A 22619-nucleotide genomic window follows, 5' to 3' on the forward strand; every position below is an offset into this window, starting at 1 on the left:
CTGGAAAATGCAGATTAGTGGTTTTTTAGAGGTTAAGCGTGGAAAGCAGGTAGTTTTGGGTAAAAAGAGGTAGCACAAGGGAATTTGGGGAGGGGTGGTGAAACAGTTTTGTATCTTGACTGTGATGGTGATAATAAGCGTTTGTCCAAATGCATAGAACTTGACATCAAAAAGTGAATTTTACTCTATTTAAAGATTTTTACTTATTTATTTTGAGAGAGAGAGTATGCACGCATGAGAACAGGCACACAAGCAGGGGGATGGGCAGGGGCAGACAGAGAGAGAGAAAATCCCAAGCAGTCTCCAGGGCAGAGCACTGAGCCCTATGCAGGGCTCAATCCCACAACCCTGAAACCATGAACTGAGCTGAAACCAAGAGTTGGACGCTTAACCAACTGAGCCACCCAGGCACTCCTTACTTTATTTAAATTTAAAAATAAATTGGAAAACATTTTAAGCCTCTCTGGGTGTTTATGATGTGTAGCCTGTTTGGGAAACGAGTACATAGATAATGCTGGACAACCTAGTTATTCTATAACCCAGTCGAGTTGCACTTTGGACACTGGGGACCAACCAACTTACCATTACTATTTCTCTGGTTATCCTCACAGTATTTGGACAGTTCCACAGACTAGAAGTACAGCAGTAAGTTGCCGTGCCCAAGAGTATGGTATGTATCTGATTGTTGATAGATCACAGGACATGGGCTATGCAGTGGTTTTGTGGCAGTGTTTGCCAAACTAAAATCATCACACCAAATGTGGTGACTTTAGAGCTTTATTTTAAAATATGAGTTATGGAGCGCCTGGGTGGCTCAGTCTTTAAGCATCTGCCTTTGGCTCAGGTCATGATCCTGGGGTCTTGGGATCGAGCACCGCATAGGGCTCTTGCTCAGCGGGAAGACTGCTTCTCCCTCTCCCACTCCCCCTGCTTGTGTTCCCTCTCTCGCTGTGTCTCTCTCTGTCAAATAAATAAATAAAAAATCTTTAAAAAATAAAAAAATTTAAAAAAATAAAAAAAATAAAATATGAGTTATGCTTTATCTCTTAGATTAATTGTAATCAGAATAATATGGAAATCATTTCCAGTAATGGAGATTAGAATGCAACCTATGAATTTTCCAAGAACATCATGTTTAACAACTGAAACATCATATTTAACAAAACATCATGTTTAATAATTTAATTTTATAATCAACCCCAAATCAGAAACCAAAGACAAGTTTTTATATGATAAATCCAACGATCCTAACCAACTCCATTGTAGGTCATTTTGGTTATTTTCCTAAAATTTGATACCTGTTTCACATAAAGGAAAACAATGACAATGACTCTCTCACAGAGTCCTGGATCCCTTTATTTGTGAAAATCTATGGAAAACAAATGAAAATCACGGGCAGATGTTTATGTAGGACACCAGCCCTGTTAGTTGTGAGGCTAGCCTTGTGCTCAATCTCACTTGAAAAAGAAAAAACAAACAAAAACCCATATCCTGCTGCGGCTGATCATCTACTCAAACAAGGTGGCTAAAATACAAATAGAAACTCCCAGGTAAAAGAAGAAAAGAAGCAAGAAGTAGGCAATGGTTAGATTCGAAGATAATGCTAATTGCAACTGTGAGACGAAAGGGGGGAAAAACACCACAAAACAAAACATGTAGTGAGATAGATCCTATCTGATGTTTCTATCCCTGTAGAGTATATTTTCTAATTTGCAAATCTCTTTGCTTGCCCTAATCTCAAACTATTTCTAACACTCTTGCTTCCTCATCAGTTTGCAAACCCTAGCTAGAGCTCTCTCTGAGGCATTCCGTTCACATTGCTTCTTTTTTTAGAGCTGCTTGTGCCCGAGAGGGAGGAAATGGAGCTACAAGTGTTTCCTTTCCATTCACAACTGGCACTTTCTTGTAGTGGGGGAGGTAGCTGACGGCTAGCAGCTTGCTCCCAGCAGCTTGAGATAGCACTGAGTTTTCTTTCCTCTAAGTCTCTCTTGAAGTCCTTGTATTATAAATTATTTATAAATTTTATCCAACCTCCAGGAGGCAAGCTGGACCAATTTTCCTGGTGCCAGATGGCTCAGCAGACTTTTCAGATGTTGGTACTCTGTTGGACATCCCAGCTTCTATTGCCCCACACCCCAAAAGTACATCCAGCTAGAAAGCCCATAAAAAGGTCATTATTTCATGTGTTCCCTGCGCAAAACTTCCTCCACGAAGAAGGAGTTTGACCCTTCCCCAAACTGAGAATGGGGAGTGTTCCTTCATCTTTGCCATCTAAGCTCCTCTAAGTGGGGAGGAGCAGGTACAGATCTGGGCACCTAGCTATAGGCAGGTGTTCAATTATATGTGATCCACATATATATATGATCCATATATATATGATTTAAAATAAATATAATGTTGGGGAGTTGTACAAATTTGATAGTAAACAATGACTCCTCAGGAAAATTGCCATGTATGCGATATAAGTCAGTGGGTGTAAGTGACAGACCATATGTGAACTAGGTCAGAGAGGGAGAAGGGCATCTATTAGCTCGTGTAACCAGGAAGCACGAGGAAAGGAGTGACTCAAGGGCCTGAAACCCCTAGTTCACTTTTCCCCTCTGCCTCTTGCTTCTGCTTTTCTCTTCAAGTGGAGGACAAGGCAGGATTTGGGGACCCACAGTTCAGTCTCACCAGCAAAGAGGAAAGAAAGAATGTAGCATGCCTGTGTATACACACACACAGACATTCCGATCATATTTGGAATATTTAGACAGCATATTGGAGCAATGGGGTGGAAAGGACCTCTTCCCCCAAAAGAAGAGGGAGAGCACAGACGTGGTCCCTGTGGAAATTGTTCTGAGCCAGAAATAGATTATTTTTCTCTTGAGGCTTCATATTCTCCAGAATACATTTCGGTCAGTTTGAGAAGCACAGACATATGTCATATGGTATCTCGGACGGCCTCAGACTTGATGACCTGTGAAGATTTCCCTAGTGAAACACTGTATTTGTTCTCTGATGGGACATTTTGATGGATGGTGAGAGCTTCAGGAATCTGTGGGAGACAAGACAATGAGAAAGAGTTAAAAAAACCTTTTTAGAAAAAAAAAAATTAAGCGGAGTGTTGGGTTATGGAAAGAGAGAAAAGGATGGAAGGAGCAAAGTGAGAGAAAAAAGTCAGTGTGAACCTGGGCATTACATTAAAAAATCCCCAATAGTGAAAAAGCCAAGGAGATGTAAAATTAGGAGATGTAACATTAAATTTGAAGGTGTTTGTGTTTCTGTGGAATAGATCCTATGACAGAGAAAGATTCGGTGTTCTACAAAATACCATTTTCTTCCCGGGCTCGGAACTAGTCCTAAGGACTACATTTCCCAGCCTCCCTTGCAGTTAGGTACAGTCACGTGACTAGTTCTAGCCAATGGAATGTTGGCAGGAGTGATGCCGCCACCTCCAGGCCTGGTTTACACAACTACCACCCTCCCCTCCCCTCTCTTCCCTCTCCTGCAGGCTGGCTGCAGAAGATCAGGTGGAGGGCTCCATGACCCCCACAGATGTTAGAGCCACCAGATGACCGAAACCTCTGTCTGTGAAGGACTGTATGGATCAGGCCCCTTGCCACCTCCTCAGGACTATGATATGAGTAAGAAAATATCCTTTTGCTATTGGTAAGTTATTGCAGTAGAGGTTTGTTTGTTATAGCAGTTGACTTATCCTGACAAATGCAAACTTCTTCACTGTCCCCTCTCAGATCTTCACAATACATTCAAATGTCCTATGAGAGTGGGAGTTCTGTGGCAATCATAAGGAGGCTGAGTTTCACATCTGGGTTAGCAGGGCATGGAACAGAAACCACATTTACAGGAAGCAATATATTCCATAATTGAAACCCACTGCAAAAGCAGGAGGCCGAGGCCAGAAGTGACCACGAGAGCATAAACTTCTTGGGAATTTGCAGAAGTGTTGGAGTGGGCTTTGGCTTCTGCAGAGCATGGAATGAGGGAGGTTTTAGGAAGTTACCGAGATCTGAAGGGAATGACATGTGGATTATGTTGTTACTTTTCGCAGTACAGGGTGCTAGGAGTGATAAAAGGTTTTGACTCACATGTCTCAAGGATGGAAACTGAATAATGCTTCTGACCACAAAATCCTGAAATAGTACTTAAATCCCTTGGATGATTGCAGAATTATTTTACTTAGAGAAATCTCTGATAGACAGCTGAGTGGGGTCTGTTTAACTGGCAGTGAAAGGGCAGTCAGAATCTATACTTCCCTGGCTGTCCGACCGAAATTACATTCTCCCATATTTTTGTCTCCCATCGCATACTGTGGTTTTCCCTTAAGGCATTAATTAGGTATTTGTTGTGGCATTTTTTTAAGGTGTGTTTCCCCCGCTAGACTCTAAGCTGCATGAAGACAAGGACTGTGTCTCTTTCATCCCCCAATATACACCTGGCACCTGGCACAGTGCCTGGCACACGCTTCATGAATATTTGTTGCAACAAAATGAAATCTGTACCTGTGAGATCCTCAGATAAGCACCTGTTAGCCTCCGAGAATTCACTTCCTAACTTAGGTTTGGCAATCAGATATTTTTTAGCTGTTTGATAATTTCAAAATGCATTAGTACCTTTATGTAAAGAAAAAATGGCCTTTATCATATATGACTATGATAAGAGTTCTCATATGTGAACTTGATAACAGCGATAGCTATGTAGGGTTGTTATTATTATAATTATTGATAACATCTGCTTCTCCCTAGAAAATATGTGAATCCTTTCCCCATGGGTTATGGCCTAGTCTGAGTTTCAAACTAAGAGTGTCTCTTTCCCCTCAATCCCGGCAGCACATTGTTAAGTAAATAGCCTTCCTGGCTGAACCTCGGCTGACCTGCCTACTGGAACCTTTTTATCAGAGTTCCAGGAATGATCACTTCTGTTTTTTAAGAACAAGATATTGAAAGAGCATAGTGGTATCCTTTTTTTTTTCTGATGGCTTTGTACAAGTCTGGCAGTTCTACCTCAAATAGTATAGCTTAAACTCATATTTATGCTTTTCCTCACCATTTCCACCCTCCCCCAGCCACTGGAATCCAAAAGTCCAAACTCCTACCCTCATACCTTTTTAGCAGGTTTTAATCATTTTGTGCAAATTTATGTTGAATATATACTTTTCCTTTGTTTGCTTATAAGCTTTTGGAGCAGATTCAGCAAATACCTACTGATTTTCTTTATTCCTTCATTCTGACATTAAGTCCCTAGGATAATTATTGTTTTTTAGAATAGTAGAAAAAAATGAAGAAGAATATCTTGGTTCCTAACAAAGAAGATGCAGATCTGTGGTTGGAATGATTAGGATTTAATTCTGAGGTGACACTTGATCAAATGTTCAGCACATAGTTAGCCCTCAGTAAGTATTAGTTTATTGTTAGCTTCTCTCAATGGCTTTCCAGAGCCTAATAGTGAGAAAGATTATAAAGCCACTTCTAAGCTCAGAGGGGAAAAAAAAAGAGAGAAATGGAACGTCTTGTTGTGGATCTACAGTCTAATGCCTTAAACTTAAGCAAGCTCAGAATAACTTACTGAGTTAGTAAAGTTCACGGCGAAGCTGAACAGAAGTGAACTTTCGATGACTTTAAATACTGGTAGAGTCTCCAAATGTCACTTACGGCCAGGAGCGGCAGGGTGCAGTCCAGGAGCCCCTAGGCACATGTGGTGATTTGAATTCATTAAAACTAAACTGGAGGGGGAGACGAACCATGAGAGATTGTGGACTCTGAGAAACAAACTGAGGGTTCTAGAGGGGAGGGAGTGGGGGGATGGGTTAGCCTGGTGATGGGTATTAAGGAGGGCACGTTCTGCATGGAGCACTGGGTGTTATGCACAAACAATGAATCATGGAACACTACATCGAAAACTAATGATGTAATGTATGGTGATTAACATAGCATAATAAAATAAAACTAAATGAAATTTGGGGTGCTTGGCTGGCTCAGTAGTAAGAGCATGAGACTCTTGATCTGAGGGTCGTGAGTTTGAGCCCCACATTGGGTGTGGGGATTACTAAAAATAAATAAGTAAACTTAAAAAAAAATAAATGAAATTTAAAATACAATTCCTCACATTTTAAGTGCTTGCTAGCCACATGTGCTATTGACTACCCTATTGGATTGCACAGACCTAGAACATTCTCATCATCTCAGAAAGTTCAGTCGGACAGAGATGCTCTCTAGGAATAGTTAGAAAATTGTGCTGATGCTTAACATACATCAACTTATATGTACCAGTATTTTACAAATTTGTTCAATTAGTGTGTACACTTTTTTGTTTTGTTTAGTGTGCACACTTTTTAATCCTTGAAGAATAATGTGTTGAACTGTCCCTGTGCTAGCTACTGAATATTTAAAGCAGGCTCTATGATTGACAACACTATGGTTTCACTTGCTGGGGAATAAAGCTCAGAAAGATGAAAATCAAAAGATTAACTCTTATCTTCTTGCAAGTGATAAAAAGAAGTAGTCATCGCAGTTAAGGTCTTTGAGGCTGAGTAGGTGTTTGGGGTTTGGGAGCTAGTCACTACCACATGCACACGAGCAACATCACTATTAAATATTTACCTCACAGTGAGCAAACCAGAACCATTAACCACCCTTTCTCGTTACAATGTGTGTATAAGTGAATGAGGCTGATAAGCAAGTATTTGTTGAGCTCTTTTTGTGTGCCTAGCTATATGAAAATACTAAGAATTTTTTAAAACACTTACAACTATATGTCTTGCATGAATGTACTTTCATCCAAATTTCAATAATTAGAAAAATTGTGTTCAGCCTATTCTGCTTATTAAGATTTCAAATACTAATAATAGCCGGTAACTTTGTTTGGTACTCATTATGTGCACCATGCTAGGTACTTTACACACATTCATTTAACCCTGGAAACAACCCTGTAAGGTACTATTATCCTTTTACGAATAAGGCAACAGCATTCAGAGGAATCCTCTTGTCTTCTGAGATCACACAGCTGGTCAGAGGCAAGCTGGTGCTTGAATCCCGATGTGTTTAACTCCAGAAACTGGACCTTTGGCTACTGCTGCATGCTATCCTTCCTATACTTAAGACAATTTGCAAAAACTAGGTCTAAAAACAGAAACGCTTCTAGCTAATTGTCAGTTGATCAGAAACGTAAACCAGCCTTTCCTGCCATGCAGTCTGCTCCTTGGGATTGCTTTATATTACAGACCACTGTCTCTTTGATCTTCTCAAGGGCTCATCTCCCTTGACTAAGCTGAGAATGTGCTCCCATGTCAACTGTCTACTTTGGTACCTATACAGTATATGTAGGAATAATGAAAACAATGTTGCCAGATTTAGAAAGAAGAAAAGATACCCAGTCATATTTGACTTTCAGATAAACAAAAAAAAATTTTTTAGGATAAATATATTTCTTGCAGTATTTGTATTTTAACTGGCAACCCTAACTAAAGATAGCAGTAGTTCCATACTAAAGGGATCAGTCACCCTATCATGTGATTTATAAGAAATTTTAACGGGAACATGCTAAATTAAAGATGGCCACAAATTCTTTGCTTTTCCTCCCATTGAGAAGATCACTTTATTCCCCTCCTTTTGAATCTAGGCTGGCCTTAGCGAGTCCCTTGACAAATAGAATGTGGCAAAGGTTACATTCTGTGATTTCTGAAGCTAGGTCACAAGAAGCCTTGCAGCTGCCACCCGGGTCCCTTTGAACACTCTGTCTAGAAACCCTGAGCCACCAAGTAAGAAATCCAACTATCCTGCACCCACCGTGCTAAAGAGGACACATGTAGATGCACTGGCTGGCAGTCCCCACTGAGCCCAGACTTCTAGTCAACCTGTCAAGCCACCAGACATGTAAGCAAAGCCATCCTAGGTCCTCCAGACCAGCCTACCTGACAGGTGAATAGCACCAAGTGACTCACTTGATACCACATAGAGTAGGAGAAACACCTAGCCAAATTCCTGACCACAAGATCATGAGCTATAGTAAAACGGAGTTGTTTTAAGCCACTAAATTTTGGGGTCCTTTGTGACATAGCAATAGGTAACCAGAACAGAAGAACACAAAACTATTTTATTATTTAATATTTAAATAATTAAGTGTACAGAATGCTATGAGTAGGGTGTTTTCTCACATTAGTAAGTATAATCTCGTTTAAACCAATGCCCAAAGCATACTTAATGGTGAAGCAAAAGAGATCTCTCCATTATCGTCGAAAATAAAAGAATGATTACTCTCCAAATTACCATTTAGATTTTCTAGAATTTTAGGCATATTTCAGTGAGCAGCAATACCAAAGTCATTCACTCGTTCAGGGTTCTGATACTTCTGGTGGCCCAGCCTGCGATCCTCTCGATTCACCTTTTACCCCAGCCACGGCTGAGCAATCTGTTTGCAGGTGAAACCTGAGAGCACCTGCTTCAGCTGCACCTCGTCGCTCTAGCTCTTCTGCTCTGGACCTTCGCAGATCCTTGACACACAGTGGGATGCCTACAGCAAACTACTTGGTCCCCAGGCTTGGTACTGAAGGCATGAGGGCTTGGCCACGGGACCTGTGCTCAGAATGGCCCCAGGCTTGGGGCAGGCTCATCTATCACTTTCTGGAATTTCTTAATACTCTTTGAACAAGGATCTGTAGTTTTATTTTACCCTGGGCCTCACAAATTATATATCTGGTCCTGCATGCACCCATGGAAAGGCAAGCCCTTGACCAGAGCTGCAAATCAGATCGGGTGGGTAGATACCCCTTCCTCTGTCCCTTGAATGGACGGTTCTGAGATTCATTCTGCATAGTTGCGTAGAAGATGCCCATCACCATGATCCCCGGTCCACTGCAGTGGCCACATGAGAACAGATATTACTATCGACAGCATTCCTCCTTTCCTGGGATCATTTCCCAAAATGCATGCAAGCCCTGGGAGCAGACTCCATTTTCTAGGAAGAACTCGGGCTGTTCTTCACATCCTTTCCATGCCACCATCCTAGATACCAGGGATTCAGATAGAAACACAACAAAGTTTCCGCCATCGTAGAGTTTACATTCCAGGTGGCAAAGACATAGCAAATAAGTGAACAATAAGCAAAATTATTACAGATTGTGGTAAGTGCCATGAAGAGCACAAACAAGATGCTCTGGCTAGGGCAGGGTGGGGATTTGCATATTGGATATGAGGCCTGAATAATGAGGAAGTGAACATAGGCCAAGGGGCTGGAGTAAGAATGTTAGGCAGAAGGGTAGAAAGTCCAAAGGCTCTTGGTGTGTTCTAGGGACAGAGAAGAAGGCCGAGTGGTGGGAGCCCAGAGAGCAAGGGAAACAGAGGTGCTACAAGATATTGGAGGTAGGAAGGGACCAAGCACATGGGGCCATGTTAAGGAGTCTGTGTTTTATTCTAAGTGGCACAGGGAGCCACTGAAAGGTTTTTAATAAAGGAGTGCATTCTGATTTTGGTTTTTAAAATATTAGCCTGTGAGGAGAATGGATTGGCAGGGAGCCATTGAGAAAGCTATTGTAGGAATCCAAGTGGGAGTTGCTGGTGGCTCCGAGGAAGGCGGGAGCAGGGAAGATGGGGAGGAGGGAGGAAGTGCATCAAGGAAGATGCACTAAGGGCCTTTGCACATGATCCGAGGTCCCACCTTTGTTCCAGTAGGACCAACAAGTTCCTACTGGAACAAGAAGCATGTTAGCAACTTCTCTCCTCAGTGCAGAGACTTTGGCCACTGCCATGTCCTCAGGGAGGGAGGAGGGAGAGAAAGGAGCAGGACTCTGGCAGAGGGAAAGGGAACAAGGAAGGTTGCAGATGACTGACCACAGTCCATCTGGAACCAGCGCTCAGGGCTACAGAAACTGCTACCCAGAGGCCTCCTTCGCCTGTTCTCAGATAAGCACCATCTCACTCCACCTTCCCCTCCCTGCCCCCACTCTGGTTGTTGTCAGAGTGGAGGACAAGGAAGGACAGATTGCTTTAGACATTGTGTCTTACACACATTTTCAGCAACTGACAATATCATTGAAATAGAAATAGGAGATAAGTTTATTTGAAAAAAATTAACATTATTTCCAGATGATCTGATTATGTACCCAACTGACTCAACCAGAAGCCAGAAACCTTCTAGAATTCCTAAGAAACTTCTTCAGAGTTGTCAAATACGAAGTATCCAAAAATCTGTATATGCCCCATTTACCAGCAATAAGTTAGATCATATAGAGGGAGAAACAAGTCCATTTATAATATAAAAATATTAAAAGCTATAGAAATAATCCTAGCAAGAAACATATAGGCCTATATGAAAACAAGCACAAAAACAAAAACAGCAAACCTATAGAATTTTTAAAATAAAATTATAATCAATGAAGAAATATTCCTTGTTCCTAAAACAAATTAACTTATGGGTTTAACACAAATTTAATTAAAAGGATTTTTTATGTGTGGGAACTTGATAACATGATATTAAAATAAAGTAAAAGAATAAGCATTCAAAAACTTCTAGGGGTGCCTTGGTCGCTCAGTCATTAAGCATCTGCCTTTGGCTCAGGTCATGGGTCCTGGGATCAAGCCCCACATCAGGCTCCCTGCTCGGTGGAAAGCTTGCTTCTCCCTCTCCCACTCCCCCTGCTTGTGTTCCCTCTCCCACTATGTCTCTATCTGTCAAATAAATAAAATAAAATCTTTTAAAAAAATTTAAAAAAAAACTTCTAAAAAATTTGAAAGAGAAAAGCTATCAGGTATTAAAACATAAAGCTAGAATAATTAAAACACTGTCGGGTTGATGCAAAAATTGGAATCTTTTAGTGAATCTCAAAACAGACCGTAGAACATGTAAAAACTCAATTTATGAATGATAAATTATGTACTACAAATGAATGTGGGAGGAGGGCTGGATTTCTAAGCATAACAGCAATAGAAGAAAATGTCAGAGAAAATATCATATTTGACCACATAGAAGTTTAAGCATTTACATCATGAAAAAAAATCATAGACAAACATTAAAAGCAAATTACAAACAGTGAATAATATTTGCAGTATAGATGACATGCACAAGGTTAATATCCTTAATATACAAAGGACTCTAACAAATCTCTAACAAGAAAACACCAACCCCAATTGAGAGTAGTCAATAGGTAGGAATAGACAATTCACATACACACATACAAATTGGCCAATAAGCATAAGAAATCTTTATCATCACTAGTAATCAAAGAATATAGTTTAATGCAACAATGAAACAGTTTTTCATATATCAAATTGGAAGAGAATTTTATTTATGATAACAGACCAGCATTTATTGAGCACTTTATGATAGGCACTCCTGTATTTACTTGTAATATATCATTTAATTCTACAAAATAAGTAGTACTGCTGTCCCCACTTACTAGAAGAAAAACCAAGTCACAGAGCAGCTAGGCAAGTTTTTCCAGTCCACACAGCTAGGAAGTGGTCCAGTTGGGATTCAGTTCTGAACAGTTTGGTTTGGGAGCCTGTATCGCAGTGAGAAACCGGTAGGCAAGAATCACTGTTGAGTGGATGTGTAGAAGGGGTGCTCTTTATGCTGCCAGTGGGGGAATAAACTGGTAATGCCTCTTTGAAAAGCGATTTGACTCCAAGTATCAAAAATCTTAAAAAAGATTTGTAGTCCTTGATCCAGTAACTCTACTTCCATGATTCAATTCTAGGAATATTAGAGATAGAAATAGAGAATCATGTTAAGAATATTTGTTACAGAATTCTTCTTTTTTCCCCCCCCAAATCCCTTACTGTGGAATTATTTCTAAAAATGAAAAATTAGAAGCAAACCCCAGTGTCCAAGAGCAGAAAATCATTTAAATAAGTGGTAGTACATCCATAAAATATATATATATATATATATACCTTTTAAAATTCCAAATGACATGGGAAAATGCAATAAAATAGAATGCTAAATGAAAAAAGTAAGCTATAATTGTATATATATATACAATATTGTATATATAGGATGGCCTAAGTATTCTAAATATAGGACAGATGGACTTGAGGAAACACATCAAGATGTTCACAGTGATTATCTCGGATGAAAGTACAGGTGAACTTGATTTTCTCTTTATACTTTTCTGCACCTTATAAATTTTCCACAAGGAAATCTGTGGGATTTTTCTTATAACCAGGAAAAAAGCCAGTGGACATTAAAACAATGTTTTAACAGAATTATTTGGAAAATTATTCTGATGGATATTATTTGGATACTGGTTGAGACTTCATCTGCTCAAACCTAAGACCACCAGCTGTAGCCCTTGGTCATTTCTGTCAAAGGCAGAACTGCAGAGGGAAAGGGACCACAACTCTGTCCTTGTGGAAATTAAAGCGAGAGGGCCGGGAACCACCTGGACTGCCCAAGCTTTGAGCAAGGGATGTCCACGCTTAGAGCCCTACTGAGACAAAACAAAGTAGTTTTATTTCATAAGCACAGCCAAGGTCCAAATAAGATAGATTCATATTCTGGCTGTTTTATTTTTAACGCATACTGCAGAGGAATTAAAGCCAGAAGACATGAATTCAACTCTTCTTTTATCAGCTGTATGACTTTGGGCCAAGCATTTAATTAGGCTCTCTGAATCTTAATATTGTTACTTCTCAAATAGGGATAATAAAAGTGCATGGCCAGTCAACTCAGATGTGTTCCAATGTGTAGGAGTCATTTGAAATTGAAAATACCCAGATGAAGGGAGATTATAATATAATTAGACCTATGTCTCTGTCCGAAAGGACTATCATTGTGGAATAGATGGCCTGTTGTCAAAGGAAACACAGAAGCTGCAGAGAACTACAGGTGTGCTAGATACCAACGCTATGTCCTTAGACTGTGATCTTCTGAAGTCCCGCCACCTCTTCTCCCAATCCCTTGGGCCCTTAGGCATGTGAGAGAATATGAGCTCCATTACTAAGCTGCAGCTTGGCCACCTCTGCCCAGTTTCAAAGTGCTTCCTTCATGTGACCTGAATAGACTTTTAATGCAAATAAACATTGTGTTTGAACCTCATAGGACTATATTTGCTGTTAGTCATATGTTTGTCTGATTGGGGTGAATAACAGTTTGTAAATATCGAAGACCTCACCCTAAAAATGTTATTATGTACTTTTTCTTTAGCTAGTAAGTGTACTTAGAAGGCGGCTATGTATATTTTTTAACCAAATGGTTTTGCCTTATCAAGCCCAGATGGAGCAGGATCTAGGCTGCAATGAGGCAGGAATTCTTAAAGCATTCTCCAAAGTTGTCCTAGAAAATTCAGGAGGCCTCTGGCAGTTAATTCACAAATTGGGAAACTTAACCTAACAAATAAAAGGGTATATGCCTAAGATTTTAGAGAGCCAAGGTCTCAGCAAAGTGTTAGTAAGTCTGTAGACCTCAGTTTCTCCAACTGTAAAATGAGGGCTGGATGACCCTTAGGGTAATTTCTTTTTTTTTTTTTTAAGATTTTATTTATTTATTTGACAGAGAGAGAGAGAGAGAGCACAAGCAAGGGGAGTGGGAGAGGGAGAAGGAGGCTCCCTGCTGAGCAAGGAGCCTGATGCGGGGCTCCAGCCCAGGACCCTGGGATCATGACCTGAGCTGAAGACAGATGCTTAACCAACTGAGCCACCCAGGCACCCCGCCTTAGGGTAATTTCTAACAACTCTCTATCAAGGTCCACTTAGTTTTTGGCCTAAATTCCCACACTGAATCTCTCTATCTGAACCAGTACAATAAAATTCAATTTCTCCACTTTTCCCTGAGCTCCTTTGGGGAAAGGTGACCATCCTTGGAGCTCACGGGTATCCCTGCCCTAAGGACACCTCTTTAAACGGACTCTAGCTTTTCTCTGGTTGCCTTCCTCCACACAGATCAAGGAGTCTGCAGGCCAGGGGGTGCCCCACCAGGAGCCCACCCCACGCTCCCTATATTAGTCAGCTTGGACTGTCATAACAAAATGCCACAGACTCAGGGGTGCTTAAACCCTGAGTTACCAGAAATTTAGTTTTTCACAGTTCTAGAGACGAGAAGTCTGAGATCAATTATGCCAGCATGAACAGTTTTTGGTGAGAACTCTATTTCTGGATTGCAGATGGCCACCTTCTGTCTATGTCTTCACGTGGTCTTTCCTCTGTGTAGAGAGAGGGAGAGAACAAACTCTCTGTTGTCTCTTCACATAAGGACACTAATCCCATCGGATCAGGGCCCCTACCTTATTCAACCTTACTTACTTTCTTAGAGGCCCCATTTGTAAATAAGCCATACTGGGAGTTAGAACTTCAGTATAAGAATTTGGGAGCTGGAGGCAGGGGACACAAATATTCAGTCTCTAACAGTCCCCCTCTGGAATGAGTTCCTGGTACCCAAGACAATGGAATTTTCTGCCCAGAGAGCTCAGGCCACATTGCTGGATGTCTGCCTGAGACTTCCCTGAGCCAGGTGGCACACTGCCATCACTGGGATGTGTATGGGGTCGGGGTTCTGGGGTTGACCTTGGACACTGAGGCAGGAAGAAGAAGGAGGAGGGGGAGGGGAGGGGAAGAGAAGAAGGAGGAGGAGAAGGAGGAGGAGGAGGAGAAGACAGGAAGAAAGGAAGAGGCTGGAGGCCAGGGGCTGGGGGCCAGGGGCTGGACGCTGGCTGTCTGCACCTTCAGCTCCCTCTGGCATGGAGCTCTGAGAATTCTGCATTCCAGCCTGAACTTCCAGGTTGTTGAGAAGGCATATTTGTTAAGATTGGAGGATAGAAAATGTTTAACAGTTTTTCGCTTGATGGATAACTTTTAAGTATTTAAAATATGGTAGGTAGCTCCCAGTGCCCCAGAGATGTGAGGTGCTGACCTGGTGGCAGGTTGTTTGTCCCAGTTCCTTCTGGACTCCTTTTACAACTCCAGCTCTGATGAATTAGCCAGTGTTAATTGGGCAGTAAAGTTAAGGAGAGTAATACTAATCCGATACTACCTGAGATCGGGTTCTTAACTCACTACTTTTTCTGACAGGAATTCTATGTCATGATTCTTACATCATAGTATTAACTAATACTTAATCCAGGCTTGCCATTTGCCAATTACTGTTCTAAGCACTTTACATGTGTTAACTCATTTGATTCAGCAACCTGTAAAATAATTTCATTACTATTTTCATTTCATACAGAAGGACATAGAAACACAGAGAGATTAAGAAACTTGTCTGTAGATTTGAACCAGAACAGTTTGGCCTTAAAATCCTGCTCTTAACAATTATGCTATAGCTTCTTCAAATAAGAGCTAATATTTATTGAGCACTCCCTATAGACCAGACCCTGTGCTGTTGCTAACACTATGAGGTTGGTACTATTATTTCCCCATTTTACAGGTGGAGAAACTGTACTTTAGGAAGGTGAAGAAATCTATCCAGGTATACACCCCTAACAAGCCATGTTGGTAGATTTGAACATGGGTAATCTAGTCCCAAGCACATGCTCTTAACCAGACCCATTCTGCTTGCTTGATGACCTTTCCTTGAAGGAGAACTCACAGGTAGTGAGGAGAGCCTAGACATATCACTGGGTCAAATGGTGACAGTTACCACAGAGGAAATTCATCTATGCTCAAGGAAGAAATAAGCTGTTTTGAGTAATACAGCAATTTGAGGAAGTTAAATGGATTAAGATTGCAGGTCATGTTTCACATTGGGAAATATACTTGCATTTTTAGTTCCTGTGGCTTTTATATGAAATCTCAGAATGAATCATTACCATTATATTCTGACTTTAAGCATGTCTTCAGTCCCAGTAAGAGTGATTTATTCCTCAGGAATTTATGACCTATTTGGAACAGGTAGGCTCTGAAGCAACCTAACCTTTGGGTCTCTGATATTATAATGGCTTCCTCCACAAGAAAGAATTTTGAATCTGCGTTCTGGTTTGTCAACCAGGAGGTTTTTCTTATGATACCACAGTTCTCCTACTTTGGGACATTGCTCACATCCCTATTGATGTGATTGAAAGCTGGAAATAAGATGATATGAAGAATGTCCAAAAACACATGTCATCCCTCCTCCATAGACTCATATCTAAAGATTCTCTCAAAGCCACAAGGGTCACTGAGGGACAAAATGGATGACAACACCTCACTCTTCTGCCCCAACTCTCATGACCACAGCAGTCTGGCATGACATCATCTATGTTATTGTTGAAATTGAGAACCCAGCGGATTCCCACGCGACGTCTTGGGTCAGGTGGCTTTGGGTGTTTTCCACTCCCTTTGTCTAGTGTAGGACCTTGTTTGCTGATCTTTATTGTCTTTGAAAACATTGTTTGATTATGGGGAAGAGCCTGCCTAGAGTAGGTTAAAATATAAACTCACTGTCAATGCAAAAAGAATGTTAGCTCAAGGGGAAAAGATGGCTGCCCATATGATGTGATTTCCTGAGAAGGAGCCTGTATCTCAAAACAAAAGTACAACCTCTGCCCTCACACCCAGAATCCTTCCTGGTTAATGTCTGACTTTTCTATTGCCACACTTAACGTCTTTAGCTAAACAGAGACCTATCTATGCTCATGTTTATAATGAGGATGTTCTCTTCATCAGAAAGGACAAGTATCTAACTCAGTTATATTCAAGTTACAAGTTTAGAATCCTATGCGTTAAGTTAGGATTGCAAATTTTACTAAAGGGCTTTTTAAAACTTCGATTTGTGGACTATACCCTTGAGAGTATGTCTAGAGTTAGGCCTGAGAATTTGAATTTCTAATAAGTTCCTAGGGGATACTGATGCTGCTGCTGTGTGAAACACTTTGAGAATGACTGGACTGATGGTTCTCATGCTTTCTTCTCCACATTCACACTCCTGGTGGAGGATGCTTGGGATGGGATGCTGTCACCTGGATCACTAGGACAGTGGTTCCCGCTGCATATTAAAAGCACATGGAGGGTGCCTGGGTGGCTCAGTTGGTTAAGCGACTGCCTTCGGCTCAGGTCATGATCCTGGAGTCCCGGGATCGAGTCCCACATCAGGCTCCCTGCTCGGTAGGGAGTCTGCTTCTCCCTCTGACCCTCTCATGCTCTCTCTATCTCATTCTCTCTCTCAAATAAATAAATAAAGTCTTTAAAAAAAAAAAAAAATAAAAAAAAAATAAAAGCACATGGAGGGGCGCCTGGGTGGCTCAGTCGTTAAGCGTCTGCCTTCGGCTCAGGTCACGATCCCAGGGTCCTGGGATCAAGCCCTGCATCGGGCTCCCTGCTCAGCGGGAAGCCTGCTTCTCCCTCTCCCACTCCCCCTGCTTGTGTTCCCTCTCTCGCTGTGTCTCTCTCTGTCAAATAAATAAATAAAATCTTAAAAAAAAAAAAAAAAGCACATGGAGCTTTAAAGAAATATGTCAGTCAGGATTGTATCTCAGACCAAAGAACCCAGAAAGCCTGGAGGTGGGACCCAGGCCTGGGTAATTTTTTTTTAATTCCACAGGTAATTTTATTTTATTATTTTTTAAAAAGATCTTATTTATTTATTTGAGAGAGAGAGAGAGCACTAGTAGTGGGGAGGGGCAGAGGCAGTGGGAGAGGGATAAGCAGACACCCCACTGAGAGGAGAGCCCAATGGGTCTCCATCCCAGGACACTGAGGTCATGACCTGAGCTGAAGGCAGACACTTAACCGACTGAGCCACCCAGGTGCCCCTCTATGGGTAATTTTAATGTGTAGCCAGGGTTAAGAATCTTTGTTCACAAGAGTTCCTTTGGTGGGGGTGGGGGGCGTGAGGGTGGGAGGCAGAGATTTGTGTTTTAACACCCTTCCTGCACATATTTTTGATACATTCCCATGGGGTAATATTCCTTCTGCCCATTTTGTAACCAGGTTGAAAATCCCCAGATGAAAATGTCCAAAACTTAAGGCCTGGACATGGCATTCCCAAAAACGAAATGGTCAGGGTCACATATCTAGAATTCTTTTGTGATTATCGTTCTCCTTTTTTTCCCCGCCCCCCTGTAATTGCATAGGAGAAGGTCACATACCAAGTTGGGAGCTGCAGTAAGATAAAGGAGCTGAAATAAACATGGTTGATTCCTTCTTGTGGCCTCTTCTCCTGTCCCCACTTTTACCCATGTACCCTCCTTCTGTACTTGCTGATACCTGGGCCAGATGGAGGGCTGAACCTCACTGGCAAAGACAGATAGCCTATAGCACCCTGAGAACTTCTCATACCTGATGCAGGCCTTTTGACATCAAGGACGTGGACCCCAGAAACAGGCGAAGTCTGAGTGGGTATGACGGTGAAGGCCCCCTGGCTCACAGGGAGGCCTGGAGCCAAAGGTGTGGGACCTCTTAGAGTAATTGGATCAGAGATCAGATGTTGCTAGACAATGATGCTAAAACTCAAGGTTTCCATTCCAGTATTAACACTCCCTAAGTGACTAAGGGTAAGCCATCTGTCTTCCCAGAATCTCAAATTCCCCCACATATACGGTTAGGAAACACGATAATTTATCTACCAGAGAGGTATTGTAAGACAACTAACATGTTCTTACATAATCATAAAGCAAAAAAATAAAAATGCTCATACCACAGCTCTATTCTTTGGATTAGAAAATACTGGCATTTTTAACTTCATGATGTTTCTAGATGTCTAATTCCACCTAGGAATTCTAGAATTCATAATTCTGTAACAGTACTTTCAATACACATACATATGATTCAGACTTCTGCATAATAAGCAGTCCATAAATATTTGTTGACTAAATGATGGGTGATTAATCAATTGATTAAATGAAGGCATTTTCAAAATCAGATGTACCACTAATAAATAAAATCACAAGCTGTTTTTCTAAATGAATAACTCAGTGAATACTTCCTAAGCTGAATTAATTACCACAGCCTACAACAACTCTACATTAGAGATATTAAATATGTAAAATATGTAATAAATTTCCAAGTTAATCAGTTTACTCGTGCCTAGGCTAAAATGGTCAGGGTCATGTACCTAGAGTTGAGACAGCAGAAACCGAAAAAGTGACAACTATGTTGATGAGATCCAGTGATTCCTGCTATGTTGTGACCAGAAGAATGTAGCCCCAACACCCCCGCCCTGCTCTACTTTTTCTTGTTTTTCATAGCATTTAGCCCCTGCCAACATAGTATATAACTGACTTTATATTATATAAACCAACCAGCCCTTAGAGTTCTCATTTGTATAGTGAAATGTCAATTTTCTTTAATCTTCTATATTTTCCCAGATGATCTCATACTTGATAACTTAAGAGCCTTCTGGATTTCAGGGCCCAGAAAGAAGCTCATCTTAAAAAAATGGAAATTTTAGGTGACCCCAAGTTTAACTGGCATACAATGTGTTTCTGAAAAGTCAAAACCAACATTATATTATGTATGGCCCACAAGGACATATGGAATCTAGCTCATAGAAAATAATGTTTCGGTGTATTCTGTATTGGTCAGAATGAACTTAGAATATTCTGTGTTCTATTCTAGACAACATTATTTTGATGAGACAGGCACAAGCTGGAGTGATATCAAAATGGGCAGTCTAGGCAGCTCTCTGGAAATTTTATCACTTAAAGAAAAATGGAACTCACTGTGAATTTTCATTTTAAAGACTATAAGTGTTAGAGTGGGCATGATAGTTGATAGTTCTGGTAGAGAAAAGGCAGTACACATAGTCTTAGCCAGCTCAGGCTTCTGTAACAAAATACCATAGACTAGGTGGCTTAATTAACAGAAATTTATTTCTCACAGTGCTGGAAGCTAGAAGTCCAACATCAAGGTGCCAGCCTATTCCGTTTCTGGGCAGTGTTCCTTCCCTTCTCTGCTCCCTGTGTGCTCACGTGGCCTTTTCTCAGCACTTGAGGAGGATAGAGCTCTCTCTATTCCTTTAAGGACACCAGCCCTACTAGATTAGGACCCCGTCCGTATAACCTCATTTAATCTTAATTAACTCCCAAATTCCCTTTGTCCAAATTCAGTTACATTGGGGGTTAGGGCTCGAACATACAAATTTTGGGAAGACACAATTGAGTCCACAGTACGGTCTGTTGCCCTCTAAAATAAACATATTGGGAGGCATGTCGTAACTCACTGTAAGACAACTTCCTAGCTGGAGCTGTTCAACCATAAAGCCAATTGCCCACCCTCTGAAGCTGTGGCCTTCCTATCACTGGAAGTCAGAATTCAGTTCAGAGAACCATTGTCACAGTGATGTTGGGGAGGAGATTCCTATAGTGAATGGAAGTGTAGAACAGAAGACTGCTAGGGGCTCTGCAATTCAAAAACTCTACCATATTTAAACTTTTTAAAATGTTGCTATTCTACTAGATTCACCCCAAGTTGTCCTCCTCTCGAAGGATTGAAACCATATGTGGTTATTTTGGCATAAGAAGAGAAGTTCAGTAAAAGGCTTAAAACAACAAAATTCAAACAATTTTGGATTAAGTAAAATTTCACAATTCTTGGTTTTGCAGAGAGCAACGATATGTCTATGATTCTCATCTGGATTGGCTTGGGTTTCTGATTTTGTGTGGGGTTGGGAGGAAGTGGTTTAAGTAAATTCTTAAACTGCATCCCAAACACTGCGTGTTACCAGTTTCTTGAGAAACTCAAAAAAGTCATACTGGATTCCATGAATAAGATTAGAGGTGTCTAATATGTAAGATCATTTCATACCTAGTGTCTGGTAACCTTTAGGTAGAAAAAGCCAAGAAAAAGAAACTAGATTAAGAAAGAAAAATAGGAATATTCTTTCACTACTTTTCTTCCAGAAATTACACAGCCTCCTAGTATGACTGCCAGATGTAGTAAATTTTCAATAAAAACTTTCAGTTCTGGATGAACCAAAAATACTTGGCAACCAACGCTATTTATTAATTCTGAACTCTGTTTTACTGTGAGCTGCATTATGGTCAAAGTTTTAAAAATATGATAGTTTAACTTAACACAAAATATGTTTTGTATTTTCCTAAAAATTATGTCAATGAGCATAAGACAAAATGAGTTAGTTGGAGTTTATGCCTTACTATTTAGTAAAATGAGTTATACTCTTAAGAATGTTTAGCAAAAAGGATATCAAAAGCTGTATTTACGATGAGGAGAGAATAGTTTCCATACAAATTAAGAGCAATGCTTCCAACTCACATCAGTCAGGATCCAACAGCATAAAATATGGTTCATAGTGATGGCTTTTTTTTCTCTCTCTCTCTTTCTTTTAGGTCCTTGGACACAGGACAAAGAAGAGATCTCCAAATTGGTACACATATTTTGTTGATGAGTCCTAGTTCATTAGCCTGTGCTGACTTATAAAAAAGGGTCTTTGACTTGAACTTGATCTCATGGCTTCCTATAGTAAGGTAATCATGTAATTTATATGTGAAAATGACCACGGCACTTTTGAAAGTGAAAGGGGACTTAATTACACTAGCTTAACAGGCATAAACAGAAAATGTGCCAGGCAAACCGGAATATTTGGTGGCTATATCATAGGACACATCACAGGTTGATGCCCCATCCTCCATTGCACCCCAAATGATATCCTAAGATGGTAGTCTTCAAAGTATAGTCCCAGACCAGCAGTACTAGCATCACATGGCAACTTGTTAGAAATGTAAATTCTGGCCCCAGACCTTTGGAATCAGAAACTCTGAAGTAGGCAGGGCAGCAGTATGTGTCTTTTAGAAACCCTCCCGTTGATTCCAAGGAAGGCTAAAATTTGAGATCCACTGGTGTAAGCCAATCATAATGTTCATTTCCTTCATCAGTGATGGGTTTAGAAACAGGAAGGCCTAAAGCCAGTTTGAGCCAATGAAATATAAAAAGAGGCCAGCTGGAGATTTCTGGAAAAGATAAATCAATCTCTTGTTGAACGAGGGAATATATTGCCTTACGGGTTGAAGACAAATGACTCTGGGAACTGTAGAGCAGACACTTGAAAAGATGCTGGCACTGTTTGGCTGCTGGACCAAGCAATCCAGAAGTCCATCCAACCTCTGGATTATGTGAAAGAATTCACTGGTTGACGCTATTTCAGTTTCAACCAGCTTAAAGCATCCTTCTACACCAGCACTCATTCCCACTTGTCTTGAACCTGCCTTTGCACCATTATCTTCTCCCACAATGCCATCCTCTCTTACTTTTCTCCCTTCTATCCCCACCCCTTTTCTCCTGGTCAGATCCCACTCATCCTTCAAAGTCCAGTTCACCGCCTTCCTCATAAAGGCTCTACCCCAACTTGTCTCTTCTTCAGAATTCAGTTTCACTTGCTTTCTGAACCACTGATCTGTGTTCATCATATACTACGTCTTACTGCTTTGTCTCCTGTCGAAGTGCCTTAGCATGTGCGAGGATGTAGCCCCTGGCATTGGGTGTAACACTCCAGGATGCTCAGGAAATATTTGATGTAGATGGTGATTCCACTGGTCCATGGAGATGAGGGATGTCGTGTGGCACCAGTTTCTGCCGCTGTTAGCAACTGCCATCCGCAGGTCACAGGCGTCCCTTGACGATGACCGCCACATCACACCCTGCCTTGATTCCAACTCCATTCCTACCTTGGCCTAAAGCTAGAGTTAGACACCTTCATGATATCCATGAGCCAGAAACTCCAGGAGCAAAAAGAGATACCAGGTTAACGCTCGCACAGAACAG

At 41.0% G+C, this 22619-nt stretch overlaps 1 long non-coding RNA gene across 1 annotated transcript; it reads left to right on the forward strand.

The window, feature by feature from the left end:
* Positions 1-571: 571 nt before the first annotated feature.
* LOC116632475 lies at positions 572-21293 on the forward strand. Its single transcript, XR_004299420.1, has 3 exons — positions 572-670; positions 3494-3651; positions 21188-21293. It is a non-coding gene; the product is annotated as an uncharacterized LOC116632475 (long non-coding RNA).
* Positions 21294-22619: the final 1326 nt, after the last annotated feature.

Source organism: Phoca vitulina, unplaced genomic scaffold (genome assembly GCF_004348235.1).
Source record: "Phoca vitulina isolate PV1807 unplaced genomic scaffold, GSC_HSeal_1.0 scaffold6, whole genome shotgun sequence".
NCBI lineage: Eukaryota > Metazoa > Chordata > Mammalia > Carnivora > Phocidae > Phoca > Phoca vitulina.